Genomic DNA, 12782 nt, shown 5'->3' with positions numbered 1-12782 from the left:
GGAAACTGAGGCTCAGGGAGATTACACAATGGAAGGATTTTTGGTTCGTAACAGCGGAAACTGACTCTGGCTAAGGCAAGCCAGAAAAGGAGAATGACCCCGAGCAGGATAAATCATCAAAGAAGTACCATCCGGGCAACATGGTGGGACCTGAACATGAGTTTCCCTGGTGACACTCTGACCTCCCAGTCCACTCGTCTTATGAACTTCTAACCTTTATTCATGAAATATTTGTTGAGAGTCTACTGTGTGCCAGGCCCCGGGCTAAGGGCTGGGGCTATAATGTTGAACCAAACACCAGGCATGAATCCTGCTCACGGGATGCTGCGATACCGACAGTCAAGTGAGAAAACACATTAATCAGATCATCACTCTGAAAGATGATCTACTGCAACTGTGCTAAACGCTGTGCATGCAAAACACAGGGATTGCAAATGTTAGGGCAGCAACAGGTGAGCTGATGCGTGAGAAATGAGTTAGGAGTTACTAAGTATTGAGGGTTGGAAGGGAAGGGGCATCCGCCCTCTCACTGATGCCTTAGATGACCACAGAATTTTTTGAAAGTTTTGGTCCCCTTTCTCCAGATTTCGTACCACTACTGAAGGAGAGAGGTGCAATAATACCACACGGAACTTCCGGTTTATAACACTTTTTCCTGTTATTTCTTTTACTGTGGTGAAACATATAACATAAAACGGGTCATTTTAACCATTTTTAAGTGTATGGTTCAGTGGCATTAATTACATTCACAATGTTGTGCAACCATCATCACTATTTCCAAAGTTTTCCATCACCCCCAAGAGAAACTCTATACTTATTAAACAATAACCCCCCATTCTCTCTCCCCCCAGCTCTTGGCACCCACCATTCTACTTTCTGTCTCTATGAATTTGTCTCTTCTAGGTACCTCATATAAGTAAAGTCAGACAAAACGTGTCCTTTGGTACTGGCTTCTTTCACTGAGCATCATGTTTTCAAGGCTCATCCATGTTGTGCCATGTGTCAGATCTTCATTCCTTTTTATGGCTGAATAATATTCCATTGTGTGGAAAGACCACTCTAAGCCCGCATCCACACAGACACAATGCTAGGCCTGCAAGTGAGTTTCTTCTTTGGACACATCCCTGTGTTTGTTTCTCCTGTAGTTTCCCCATCTGTAAAATGGGAACATTTCTTGAAGGCAAGACACTGCAGAGAAGCAAACTCTCCAGCTAAACCTAGTCCACGGTATCTTGGGGCCACAGTGTAGGTAGAGCAGAAAAGGATGAGATACACAGAACTCCAGGTATGTGTACCACACCATCTGACTCCACCCAGCAGCCGAAATGCTGCCTAGGAAAAATGCTCAGAGACCTGCAATCCTCCAGCCCAGGGCTAAAGGAGGATGCCAATCCTCCTGCCTTCACAGGGTAGGCAGGCAGTAGAAATGATGAAGGCAGGCCGAGCATTAGAAAAACACAGGCCTGTGGATAAACGAGAGGCAGTGGGGAGCAGTGGGGACTGCGGAGAACTGGAGAGAACACGCCCCTATCAGCTCCCATTGCCACTATGTGGGAATGTGGGCCCAATGTTACAGAACTTTCTGTTTGTTAAAAGATGCTGGAAATCTGGATGTTTATGTGAATTTGCCCAATTTTAAATTCTGGCAATTAATTTTGGAATATTAAATACAGTGCAGCCAAATAAAACATGTCTGGTGGCTGCATGTGATCCGAGGATGGCCAGATCCGAGAGCCCACTGCTATGAAAAGAGACAAGACCAGTGCCTCTCCCTCATCAGGACCAAAAGTGCATGGTAGAGGGTGAAATTCAACAGGTGGAGTCCAGCCCCACCTCTGCCTAATCTGCACATCACTTCCCCAAGACGGACCTCAGGACTCTCATCTATGAAATGAGGGGCTGGACCAGATGTCCTCTAAGATCTCTTTCATCCCTGATATTCTAATATTCGACCTCCTTTAAGACACTGCCCAGGGGACAGTCTGTTTATTTTTTTAATTGTGGCAAAATACACATAATACATAATCTAACATTAGTGATTTTTACTACATTCATAACATTGTGCAATCATCACCAATATCTAGTTCCAGAACATTTTCATCACCCCAAACGATCTGTCTTTCATGTCCCTGAGTTTTGAGGAAAAAGGGGTTCATATCTGATCCTGAAATGTGTTACCTTAATTAAAAATCAAAACCTCCTAGAAGATGAGTTGCGGAAGAGACCAGGAAAGGAGGGAGAGAGGGGCAAGTCGTAGTGTACGGGACGGCAGGGGCAGGTTCTAGGGCACGCCCACGCGGCCGGTTGATGCCAATGGCAAGGCTGGCTCGGCTCTCCTGCAGCCTCAGAGGGGCCCTCACTGTCAGTTGAGTACAGACAGAGGCCCTTGCCGCCTCAGGCCCAGCTGTTATTTTCCACTTAGGTAAAAAGCATTTTATTTTAATATCCCACATTGAGAGCTTCCAGCAGGAAAGTGCTTCCTGAGTTTGCAACTCTCCCCCCTCCCACATACACAAAACTAGGATTAGATAGAAAGGGATGTGTGTCCATGAGCTCCAGGAAACCTGATCTGGGGGGACCCTCACCTGCACCCCTTGAGCAGCTTATGGTTTTAAGGCCCTGCATCATCCACGTCCCTCCCTCATTAGCAGGAAGGGAAGTGAGAGCAGCCAGCCCTCAGATCTTCCTTCCTCTCCCTGGGGTGTTTGTGTAGCCAGTTTCAGGGTGAACCGAGAAAACAGAGACACCGAAGCAAGTTTGTCCTTAAGGCGAACCGTGCCCAGTTGAAAGTCCAGCCCTTTTCCGAAAGATGTGACTGGTGTTTGTATGCTCTTTATCTTATGAAACGACACTGAGAGTAGATGGGAGTGTTTTGTTTTGTTTCAGTTTGGCAAAATGAAAAGTTGACTTTGTCCTTCACCCAGAACTTTGGAAAATTTGCAGACCGGTGAAATTCTAAATTCTGTTGACACACTGGCCTACTCATGACTAAGGGCAGCCCCCTAGCAGGGAGGGGTGTCACATAGGAAGGATGAGAACATCTCAGCTTCTTTCAACTGTTCTGATTAGGGAACACATCAACATTTCAAAAAGTAAAGAGAATAGTACAATAAACCCTAATACACCATCACTCGCTTCAAAAATTATTAACTAAAGGTCAACATTGCTTTATCTTTACTCCCACCAACATCCCCGTGGATTATTTTGAAGCGAAACCTAAACATCATATCATTTAGACTGTAAATATTTCAGTATATGTCTCTAAAAAGTAAGGACTCTTTTTTGAGAAGACATTACTGCAATGTTATATTATACCAATAATTTCCTAATGTCATCAAATATCCTGTTAGTGTTCAAATTTCCCTGTCTCTCTCTCTGTCTCTCTCTTTTTAGTTTGTTCAAATCAGGTTCCAAATAAGATCCATACATTGCAACTGGCTGATATATTTCTTAAGTATCTTTTAATCTATAGGTTCTCCCCCCCTCTCTGTTTTTTCCCCCTTCCAATTTACTTGTTGAAGAACTAGGTCATTTGTCCTGTAGAGTCCCATGTGGAGTCATTTCACATACCCATGGTCCTCTGTATTTCCTATGAATTGATAGTTAGATCTACAGGCTTGTTTTTATTTAGGTTCAACTTTTTTGCCAAAAAATATTTCGAAAGTGGTGTTAAGTGTGCTTTCATCAGAGGCGCACAAGACCGACTGTCTTTCTGTGGTGTTAGCGGCCATAGATGCCAAGATCCACCAATTCATTAGGAGTGCTTCTATATTTCCATTTGGTGAGGTCATGGGGTCACAAGCCCCTCCTTGTTTGCCTGTAACTTCCCCAGTGTTAGCACCTGTGTCCTGCATGCCAGGTAACCACTCCATCCCAGGCAAACCAGGTCAGTCGGTCACCCTAGTTGAGATTCCATGTTTTCAAGAAGTGGTTCTTCCCATGACCCCTCTCTCCTTTTGCCATACTGGGCAGAGAACTCAGAGACAAAATGTGGGTAACAGATCAGAGAATGCAGGGGTAGAGCTGCAGTATTAAGCGGCCAGTCTCGGGTATAGTTGACACCTTACTGGTTACCTACCCAGCTTCTGTTTCCACCGTCCTTGCCATACACTGATTTTCGTTCAGGTAGTGATCCCTTCCCACAGCCCATGCGCATCAGGGGAGCTGGCCACAGCCCCAGCTCCAGGGATGGGCTTTCCCTCTCCAGAACTGAGGCCTGGGCCAGTCAGCACATGCCATTCCCCAAGCCACAGCTTGGACCAATGAATCACAAGGGGTAGTTTGCTAGGGGCGTTTGGGAAAACACTTCTTCATTCTTTTTTCTCTTCTTTTAACATACCATGAACCATTTCAAGCATACAATTCAATTATTTTTAGTAAATTTACTTCTTTGTGCAACCATCAGTACAATATAGTTTTAGAACATTTTCATCACTCCAATAAGATCCCTCATGCCCATTTATAGTCAACTCTATTCCCACTCCAAGCCCCAGGCAACTACCAATCTGCATTCTGTCTGTATGGATTTGCCTTTTCTGAACATTTCATATAGATGGAAGCATACAATACATGGTCTTTCGTAGGTGGTTTCTTTTACTTAGCATGTTTTCAAGATTCACCCATGTTGTAGCCTGTACCAGTACTGTATTCCTTTTTATTGCTCAATAGTATTACATTGTATAGATAGATCACATTTTATTTATCCATTCTTCAGTTGATGGTCTTTTGGGTTGTTTCTACTTTTTGGCTAGTGTGAATAATGCTGCTATGGACACTTCTGTACAAGTCTTTATGTAGACATATGTTTTCATTTTTCTCAATTATAAATATCTGGGAAATTGATGGATCATATGGTAAATTTATGTTTACTTTTTTTTTTTTTTTTGAGGGGGAGGTGAGGAAGATGGGCCCTGAGCCAGCATCTCCTCTTTTTGCTAAGGAAGACTGGCCCTGGGTTAACATCCATTCCCATCTTCTTCCTCTTTATATGGGACACCTGCCACAGCATGGCCTGACAAGCAGTGCATCAGTGTGTGCCCGAGATCTGAACCGGCAAACCCCAGGCCGCCACAGCAGAGTGCACGCACTTAACCACTTGCGCCACCGGGCCAGCCCTGTTTACATTTTGAATAAACTGCTACACTGTTTTCCAAACTGCCTGCACCATTTTACATTCCTACCAGAAATGTATGAGGGTTCCTGTTTCTCCACATCCTCATCATTTGTTACTCTGTCTTTTTGGTTATAGCCTTCCAGGTGGATATGTAGTGGTATCTCATTGTGGTTTTAATTTGCATTTCTGTAATGATGAATGTCGTTTGGCATCTTTTCATGAAACATTTCCTCACTCTTAAGAGCAAGGCATGAAGAAACAGCAGTCTTGCTTCTTTTGAACAGATGTGAGATTCAGGACCTCCCCGCATCCTAGGATGAAGTGACTAAGAGGAGGGCAGAGCTCAGATAGTTACAAAAGAACAGCATCAGAGCACCGATGAAAGAGTACCAAAAGTCCATCCAACTTCCAGACTTCTTAGTCACAGGAGCCAATAAATCCTTTGTGTTCTTTAAGCCAGCTTGAGTTGGATTTTCTGTTACTCGCATTTTTTTGTGTGTGTGAGGAAGATTGGCCCTGAGCTAACATCTGTTGCCAATTTTCCTCTTCTTGCTTGAGGAAGATTGTTCCTGAGCTAACATCTGTGCCAATCCTCTTCCTTTTTTTTTTTTTTTTTTTGCATGTGGGATGCTGCCACAGCATGGCTCAACGAGTGGTGTGTAGGTCTGCACCCAGGATCCAAACTTGCGAACCCCAGGCCACTGAAGCGGAGCACGCGAACTTCACCACCACGCCACCGGGCCAGCCCCATTACTTGCATTTTATTGCATATAATGGAAAAAGGCAATTTTCCACATCAGTTCTGAGGCAAAGACTGAGTATTTGGAAGGAACTTTGCATGCTTGCTATGGTGAAGACTGAGAACTCAATCCAAATGGTATGAAAGAGCTGATAGGCGGAGGCATCTGACTCCAGCAGAGATGTCAAGGAATAAGAATAGAGGAAGGCACAGAAAGAGAATGAGCTAAAATTCTGAAATTCTAAACTAAATCTTTAGCTCAGAGAATGAGCTAAAATTGGTCAGGGGACACCAAACTGAACTACAACACAGAGTATTATTTTAGCCCAAACTGAGAGATTTGTAATAGTTCCTTTGGGAGAAAGAACAAGAAATTAATATCGCAATGAATCCCATGGTATATAACACATAATCCATTGTGTGCCTTTCTATTTAAGTTTCTAAAGTTACAGCATTTTCATTCCAGAGTATGGGGTCAGTCATTCTCCACTTATCCTTTTCACATCTTAATAAAGTCCCAATAGCCCAAATGTTGGATAGATAATATCCAATAATTGGATAGATAAAATAAGATAGAGAAAACTATATGGCTTTAACAGCTAAATAAGAATTCTTTCTAAGGTGGGAATTGTCTATGTCAGTGAAGATGACCAGATAAGTGTTTGGGCTAGAAAGTGAGCGTCCTCTTCTTTCTCAGGCCTTAGGGTCATATGGTACCAAGGCTTCAAAGACAGTGGAACCTATCCTGAAAAAGAGAAAGAGAAGAAGCTGAACTCTCAGGGGGATTCCTAGAGGGAGAGAATGAGGGGCAGAGATGGGAGGAGGAGAGGAGTTGAGAAGCCAGTAAGGTGGTGGAGAGCTATGCACTGTATGATGTGACCACTCTCTATGATTTTCTCTAAAATCTCCACTTGCTTGGCTATTGTGGAAACTGAAGAAGACGTCGAATTCACGTTGGGTTTGACATAGTGTGGGAAAGAGACAGCACATAAACAAACCAGAACCCAAGAGGCAGGGGAGGCCAGGAAAATATAAACCCCTTGGGAAGAAGCAGAAATCAAGGGGAGGACTTCGGATTTCCACAGGCCCTGGGGTGTAGGATGAAAGATGTTTCTAAGACAATTTCACACTTCACCTAGATCTGTTGTGGCAGGAAGGTCCCTGGCTGGCATCTGAGTTATAGACATGAATCTGGACTAGATGAGCTCTTACTCAATCATTACAATGGATGGCTTGGGAAATAAATGAATTCCTAGAAACAGGCATGAAAAAAGACTGGAGTGCTAAAATAGACTGATGAGTACTAAGGAAACTGAAGAGTCACTAGGACTTCCATACCCCAAAAATCCCATGTCCAGATGTTTTTTATAAGTGAATTCTACCAAACTTTCAAGAAAGTTTGAGATACAGTGAGAAAGTTGCTCAGATAACATGAGACTGGTATAATCTTGATTCCAAAATTAGAAAAGAGCAACACAGAAAATTATAGGCCCATTTCACTTACAAATGTAGATGCCAAAATCCTACATAGTGTTGAACCGTCCTTGCATCCCAGGGATAAATCCCACTTGGTCATGGTATATGATCCTTTTAATGTGCTATTGAATTCAGTTTGCTAGTATTTTATTGAGGATTTTTGCATCTACGTTCATCAGGGATATTGGCCTATGGTTTTCTTTTCTTGTAGCATCTTTGGTTTTGGTATCAGGGGATGCTGGCCTCATAAAATGAGTTTGGAAGTGTTCCTTCTTCTGTTTTTTGGAATAGTTTACGGATTTGTATTAGTTCTATGAATATCTGGTAGAATTCAGCTATGAGGCCATCTAGTCCTGGGCTTTTCACTATTGGGAAGTTTTTGATTATGGATTCAATCTCTCTGTTATTGGTCTGCTCAGGCTTTCTATTTCTTCTTGATTCAGAAAATGTGGTATATATCTATACAATTGAATATTATTCAGCCTTAAAGAAGAAGGAAATTCTGGCATTTGGAACAACATGAATAAACCTGGAGGATATTATATGAAGTGAAATTAGCCAGATGCAGAAAAATACTGCATGATCTCACTTATATGTGGAATCTAAAATAGTCAAATTCATAGAAGCAGAGAGTAGAATGGCGGTTGGCAGAGGCTAGGGAGAGAAAGAAATGAGGAGATATTGGTTAAAGTGTACAAAGTTTTACTTATGCAAGATGAATAAGTTCTGGAGATCCAATGTACAACACTGTGACTATCATTAATAATACTGTATTGTATACTTGAAATTTGCCAAGAGGATACATATTAAGTGTCCTCAACACAAAAAAAGAAAAAGAAGGTGGTAAATATGTGAGGTGAAAGATATGTTAATTAGCTTGATTGTGGTGATTACTTCACAATGTATACGTATATCAAATCATCAAGTTTTACACCTTAAGAATAGACAATTTATAATTGTCAATTATACCTCAATAAAGCTGGGAAAAAATTATACATAGAAAATTAGCCAACTGAATCCAACAGTGTATTAAGAAAATAGTATATCATGATCAAGTAGGGTTTATCTCAGGAATGCAAGGATGGCTCAACATAAGAAAATCTATCATTGTAATTCATCACTTAGGTAGGCTAAAGGGGGTAAATAATATGATCATCACAATTCATGTAGAGAAAGCATTTTATATCATTCAATCAAGAATGTCATACACAGTGGGCAAAATAACAAAGTAATGCCCCTTCTAGAATTATATCATGAGGCATTTTCATTCAACAAACACTTGAGTGACTGCTATGTACCAAGTAGTATATGAGCTTCTTTTGTGGTACTCTTTAGCCCCCATTACAGCCCTATGTAGTAAGTTCTATTGTGACCCCCATTTTATACATACATACTGGAAAGTATGCTTCCCCGCTGCAAGCCATGTAGCCCTAAAGCCAGTATCTCCCTCTCTGAAAAACAAGAGCCCCAGCTCTACCATGGGCCACAGGCACAATGAGTTTGCTGATCTATGTTGGAGGCCCCTGGAAGGCATCATTCCCATTCAGTGTGCCAAGATATATGGATCAGCAGAAACCAGGCCTGGAAGTCAGCAATGAGGAAGATTGACAGACCTTGGCCATCACCAGTGTCCTCTCTCCCACAAGAATCTGGTTCCAGGTGGAACCTCAACTTTATTATTTATAGCTCTCCTGTCCCCAGCTGGAGGGGGAGCTCTATCTGTGGATTTAGCTGACAGATGACTCAGCCAGAGACTGAAAAGCTGACTGAGCCCTAGGAAAAGGTCAGGAAGAACTGAAACTGGTGACCTCAACTGCTACAGAAGCCAGCAAAGCCCATGCATCCACACACTGGGGAGACACCCCAGCAAACTCTGGTCCCACTCTTGGAGACGTCTATCCCTGGGGGTTCTGTTCTTTTCAGAGGAACTATACACAGCCTCCTCACTCTCACTGCAACACCACTGCTGTTTCCTGGCTTTCAGGCTATACCAGTCCATTGCAGAGACCTGGGTTCCAATCCCAGCTCTGCCAGTCACTAGTTGTGTGACCTCCAGCAAGTTACTGAATCTCTCTCTAAGTTTCAGTTTATTCATCTATAAAATGGAATCAGTAAAAGTAGCTACCTCATAGGGTTGTTATGAGGAATATATAAGGTGGTACATTGCATAACATGCACCCATTACATGTTAATTACATGTTAACAATTGTGGTAGTTATTACTGTTACTGTTGTCCCATCTAAAGGTAAAAGCAGAAGGACAGCTGGTGGCAGTAGCTTTCACAGAATTATTTAATCTCTGTCATGTAGTCCAATCTCTCAGCTGATGCCTGATCCTACCAGGTTGTTTATAAATGCCATTCTCTTCCACCAGGCAGCCCAGTCCATCCTCTGGACTGTTAGAAAGTTCTACCTTGTTGCAGAGGACATTTGGAGTTGTTTCCTTTGCTGAACCTTTTCCGTTGACCCACCCAGAGCCCCACTCTACCTTCTCTACCCTGCTTTCTGCCCCAGGAGGCTGACCAGTATGGACAACATCATCCATGGTTGATCCTTGCCTTCTTGCTTATAGTTGGGTTCAGCAATGGGAGACACTGGCAAGAGAGTAGGGCACAGGAGGGAAGAGGCTGGGGTATTAATATCCTCAGCTCCCTCCCTGCCAAGACATGGCATGTTGGCTGCATTCCCCCACCAAAGGCCACAGCTCTTGCCAGATAGCCCTCTCTACATCTATAGTTAATCTCTCTGGGTTCTGGTAACTGGTCTCTCTGCTTGCCCCTTCAGACCTAGGTTCTCTGGTAACTGCTCTCTCTGCGAATTCAAACAGGAAACAAATGCTACGATCAGGGAAGTAGAGACTACAATGGGAGCAAAGAGAGGGGGCATCCAACCCAGACTAGGGGTGGGGGATAAAGAGGGTCAGGAAATTTCAGGCTCCTGAAATTGTAAGCCTTCTGTTTGTGATCAAAACTAGTAATTTTCCTTATGTTTAGGCTAGACGCGTCAGGGGCCGGTGAAGGTCTGGTTTCCAGCACTTTACAACAGGTCAAGGTGAGCTCCAGAGGGCAGGAAGTGGTCAGTTTTGAGCACTGCGGTGTACCTAGAACCCAGGACCTGGCGTGGCCTCACTTAACAGGCACGGGGCTGCCGAGGTACCGCTGCGGGGGCATCGTGTACCTTGTAGTCCCTGTGAATTGCGCCCCACCCCCAAGAAGTGCACAACGTGGGGGCACTCTATCAGCAGGCACTCAGTCAATACATAGCTGTTGAATAAATGGATGAGTAAACCAGCTCCACGCCCCAAGCCAAACCAGCCACAGACTCATCTCATTTGGAAGATTTCTCCATGGGTCATGACAGGGAGAAACGAAAAAACTCTCAAGGATGGGAACCTGGTCGCATGAGTCAGGGTTCTCCAGAGAAACAGAACTGGACGTCTGCAAAGAGAGATTGCTTATGAGGAATGGGCTCACGTGATGATGGAGGCTGAGAAGCCCAAGGGCTGCAGGCGGCGAGACTCAGACCCAGGAGAGCTGCTGGTGTTAAGTTCCCAAGTGAGTTCAAGACTGAAGGCAGGAAGAGACGGACGTCCCAGCCAGAAAACAGTCTGGCGGAGAGAGCGAATTCCCTCTTACTTCTCCTTTTTGTTCTTCTCAGTTCTCCAACGGAGGGGATGAGGCCCACGCATCTTGGGGACGGCAATCCAGTTTACTCAGTCTGCGGATTCAAATGTTAACCTCACCCAGAAACATCCTCACAGACATTCAGAATAACGTTTAACCAAATATCTGGGCACCCCGTGCCCCCTCAAGTTGACACATAAAATTAACCATCACAGTGATGAAGCTTTCAAGGGCATTAGAGCCAAGAGCCCCTGATAACTGGAAGACATTTAGGCCAGTTTCCTCTCATTTTTGTGGTTGGGCCTTGATGTTCCTCCTCTCACACCTCAGAGCCACACTCAGTGACAGAACATGCTGTGCGCGCGCACGCGCGCGCGCACACACACACAGCTGTAATCACAGCCACAGCCCAGGAGTCATCCAGGCAGAACAATAGGAGTAATTGGGGTGCATTCTGCATTCCCACCCTCCTCCCCACCCAAAAATGGTCCGTTATTCATCTGCCCACGGGGCTGAGCTGCCGGGACCACTGCCAGGTCTCCAGGAAAACAAGTCAAGTGGCTGGGAACTGCTAAGAAATCCCTCCACCAGCCTCTGCCCAAGGGTGCCAGGGCGCCATGGTTGTACCTAAATGCCGCTCAGGGGGGCGGAGCTGGGAGACAGCTGCCCTCCATTCATGGGCCTGGGAGGCTGATGAATCCTCCACAGTTGGGCTGTGGTGGGGGTGTGAAGAGGAGAGGTTGGAGGACCATAAGAACAGGCTTTTATTAAGCAACTATTGTGAGCCAGACACCGCATCTTAATCCACACAATTGCGCCCACCCAGTGGTAGTTCATTTTTCAGAGCAGAATCTGAGGCCCAGAGAAGTTAAGTGATTTGCCCCATTTCACAGATGAGGAAACTGAGGTACAGAGAGGCATCACAGAGCTGGTGAGTGGGGATACTTGAAAAGATGATGCCAGACTTCCAAAACGGAAAGGAAAACAGAAAGTGATGCAGGTGGGGGAGGACGGGAGGCAGAGCCACCTCATTGCACATTTTGACTTGTCTTTTATCTTTTATTTCTGTTCACCATCCAAAATCTTCTCTGAGATATCTTCCCTGACTCCTACCCCTCCTCCAACTCCATCTTGCAAACTGACAGCCTCAAAGGAATTTTGTTTTAATGTGAATTTGTTATTAACATTTAAAAATCGGGAGATTTCATATTTTTAAAAATCTAGATTTCTGGCCTCTCTTTAAAAATTGGGCATTTTGGTAGTCCTGGGCCCACACTGCCCCATGGCAAGAATGGGGTGTAGGGGGAAGGGTCTGCACCATTAGAGGAGCCCTAACCCCCACCGTCTGGGTCGCTCACCCCATGGCCTATTTGAACTCGGCTCCTTCTAGAACTCTGTTCCAGTCATATGGTGCTCTTGGCTGTTCCTCAGACACACCCAGCTCCTTCCCACCAAATGGCACAGCCATGTCCTCTACCCAAACTGCTCTTCCTTGGGATCAGCCCGGGACTGGAGCCCTCCTTCCCTGCTGCCTGTCAATCGTCACCCTACAGAGCACCCCACTCAAAAAAGCAGCACGTACCCACATAAAGACTGTGACTTGATAAGGCACATCCTTTACAGGAATTGGGAGCCCTGATTACGTTCAAAACAAATGCAAATTGTGGGTTGAATTATGTTCCCCCAGAATAAGACAGATTGAAGCCCTAGCCCCCAGTACCTGTGATGTGACCTTATTTGGAAGTAAGGTCTTTGCAGACATAATCAGGTTAAGATGAGGTATTAGGGTGGGCCCTAACCCATTACTCCTGTCCTTATAGGAAGAGGGAAAT

The sequence above is a fragment of the Ceratotherium simum genome, chromosome 26, assembly GCF_057802395.1.
Source record: "Ceratotherium simum simum isolate JZ-2026a chromosome 26, ASM5780239v1, whole genome shotgun sequence".
Lineage (NCBI taxonomy): Eukaryota > Metazoa > Chordata > Mammalia > Perissodactyla > Rhinocerotidae > Ceratotherium > Ceratotherium simum.
The sequence above is the reverse complement of the archived record's forward strand: the minus strand, read 5'-3'. Positions refer to the sequence as shown.